Here is a 2,610-nt window from a genome sequence, read left to right as displayed (position 1 = left end):
CTAGCAGCACATGATCAATATCAACTAAAGGTGACTCCTCAATATCAAAAGCAACGAACTGCAGCTCTGGCTCATCCATGTTAGAATCATCACAATGCAAAACTAAATCTCCAACACTAGTATCCAGATGATCTATAGCGTGTGTGTCAACTAGAATGGTGTCATCATCATCAAATATAATCCATGCAAGCTCAACCTTGTCACACTGATATAGAGGCTCATGCTTTTGTGTAAGAATTGGTGGTTTAGGTGTAGTGATTTGTTGCAAGCAAACCAATGAATCAGATGTGGGCTTCTTATTGTACCACTGAAGTTGGTGGATAGCTATGCTCTCAATCAGCAGAAAAGCTTCATCAAGTGTCTTGTTTGTAAGAGCTCCACCCGCTGCCATATCGACATAAGCTCGAGTGTTTGAAGTCAATCCTCTATAGAATATCTGCATCTCTAACCATCTCTCGAGCCTATGGTTAGGACATCTCCTGAATAATGCCATGTATCTCTCCCAAGCATCATACAAGCTCTCGCCTTCACGCTGAACGAAGCTGAGGATCTCATCTCGAATTGCTGACTACTTGTGTAGTGGGAAATATTTATCCAAGAAAGCTTGTGATATCTCGTTCCAACTGAATGATCTTGATGGCAAGGATCGATACCAAGCACGAGCATCATCCCGGAGAGAGAATGAGAACAACATGCACTTGATAGCATCTTGAGGAACTCCATGGTACTTGACTGTACCTGAATACTCCATGACTCGGTATAAGTTCTCATAGGGATCCTCAGTGAGCAGACCTCCAAACTGTTGTTGTTGAACCAAAGCAATAATACCAGGCTTTAGCTCAAAATTTTCTGCCTCAAAAGACGGCCAAAGTGGCCCTGTGAAATAGCATTGGCTGCTTGGCATCCAAACATCACGAAGCATCGCCATATCTCCACCAAGTGTAACTATCAATCAACCTGTAAATAGTTCAGATTTCCTACGCACACTCATAAACAGTAAATACTAGTCAGAATGTTAGTATCCTAATAAGACGAAGCAACAGCAAGGAAAAAATATATATAAAAGAAACGCAGAAACTGAAATATACGACGAATTAAACACGGAACTAAAATAAACCTAGTCTATAGCCTAACACGGTCACTTGACACTAGTTCCCCGGCAACGGCGCCAAAATGATCGTTTGTAATATAGCAGGGTTTTTACGCCCAAACTACGAGTGTCGTGTTCTCCACAGGGACTAGGCGACGGCGACTATGCTCGGCTAAATCTAGGTAACACAAGAAAATGAATGCAGAAAATAAAACCTAAACTAACAAGGTCGTTCCCAGAGATCGTCGACAAAGAAAATGCAAAATAAAGTATAGAAAGGTTCAGATTATCTTCAACAATCTTTTTGGTATTTTTGTAATGCTTGAGAAATTAAAATACTAACACGGACATTATCGACAAAAGGGAAGTGAACACAAATGACTATCTAACATGTAAGAGATGGGAGAAACAAGATTATAAGACTCAATATATATGGTTTACACCACAAACACACATGTATTTATATAGCACATGTACTAGAGCTAACACATGGACAATGGAATAAATTTCAGTAAGGAACAAACACACAAGGGGTGAACACATTCATATGCTAACAGAATACTAATTCACAGAAGCAAATTCTAATAGATCAATATTCTCTCAAATTAACAAGGCCTCCACTAGTCAGATCCAACATAACAAGTACTATATTATACCAATACCAAACTGAACAAATAACAAGATGCTTACACTAGTCAAATCTGAACATTACACACCATACACATCTCAATTCTGAATTTTACAAAGTCTAAACCTTACAGAAAGTTAAGTAATCAGAACAGTACACAAGTTCACCTAGCAGTTTACAGAATTTTGCAAGAAGTAAAGAGAGAAGAGAAGCAGCAGCAGTTTGGGTTCAGAGAAGAAGGAAGATGCAGCAGTAGGGACGTGGCGAGAGGTCTTCAGAAGAAGTGCAGCAGCGGCGCTAGGAGAGATGGGACATTAGCAAGGTACAGAGAGAAAGAGAAGAACAACAGCAAGGTAAGGGAAGAAGGAGCAGAAGCAGGGTCACAAGAAGAGCAGCAACAGGAGGCATTGAGAGAGGGAGCAGCAACAGAAGGCGTTGTGGTTCAGAAAAGAAAGGAAGCAGAGGAAGTGGAGTAATGGTGCTAGGAGTGAGGGGTGCTGGTGATGTGATGGCGTGGTGGATGGAGAGATGGATGGATTCAGGGAGGAGAAGGAGATGGTGCTGGTGGTGCGTGGTGGAGACGGAATGGATGGATGGCTGGGTGACGCACCGCTACGCCGGCCTGGCCGCGGCGGCGGCCGGAGGTGGAGAAGGAAGGGTGAGGGAGAGAGGTGAGATGCCAGGCCCGATTTGCGAATCAAGGCGTCTAGGGATTTTGACCTCCGGTGATCTGCCATTTTTTCACTTTGGCCCTCCTACTTCCTTTCTTCTCAAGATGATCCTCCAACATTAGCTTGCCCCTGGATACTTCTCTTCTTCTCGCTCGGGTCCCTCGTTCTCTCGTTCCAGCCCCAAGTCTCATCGCGTTTGGCAATCGACTGAATCTTGAAGT

At 43.0% G+C, this 2,610-nt stretch overlaps 1 non-coding gene across 1 annotated transcript; it reads left to right on the top strand.

Moving 5' to 3' along the window:
* Positions 1–458: 458 nt before the first annotated feature.
* Positions 459–566, top strand: LOC119342353. The gene has a single exon (XR_005165553.1). It is a non-coding gene; the product is annotated as a small nucleolar RNA R71 (small nucleolar RNA).
* The last annotated feature ends 2,044 nt before the right edge of the window (positions 567–2,610 follow it).

The sequence above is a fragment of the Triticum dicoccoides genome, chromosome 7B (assembly GCF_002162155.2).
Source record: "Triticum dicoccoides isolate Atlit2015 ecotype Zavitan chromosome 7B, WEW_v2.0, whole genome shotgun sequence".
Classification (NCBI taxonomy): domain Eukaryota; kingdom Viridiplantae; phylum Streptophyta; class Magnoliopsida; order Poales; family Poaceae; genus Triticum; species Triticum dicoccoides.
The sequence above is the reverse complement of the archived record's forward strand: the minus strand, read 5'-3'. Positions and strand labels throughout refer to the sequence as shown.